Genomic DNA, 313 nt, shown 5'->3' on the forward strand with positions numbered 1-313 from the left:
TTTTTCTGTAAAATTAATAAATGTCAGATAATTCTACTCATAGTACCCATAATGGTAGAAATTTATGAAATTTCAAATTTCATAATGCTAAGACAATGACAATTTGTTTGATATGGAGGGCTTAATAATTTGCAACTGTTTACCAAAATCTGTCAACCATGTCAGGAAGAAAGATTTTTCTTTCTTTGATTCTTTTGGTCAGTTTTTCCTGTTTTCACCTTATATATCAGTGAAGATCAATGGGTATCTTAAATTATTAATCTAGGAAACATATGTAGATATTAGTACTGATGTAATGGAATCCTCATTCATA

Source organism: Bison bison, unplaced genomic scaffold (genome assembly GCF_000754665.1).
Source record: "Bison bison bison isolate TAMUID 2011002044 unplaced genomic scaffold, Bison_UMD1.0 scf7180017848895, whole genome shotgun sequence".
Taxonomy (NCBI): Eukaryota; Metazoa; Chordata; class Mammalia; order Artiodactyla; family Bovidae; genus Bison; species Bison bison.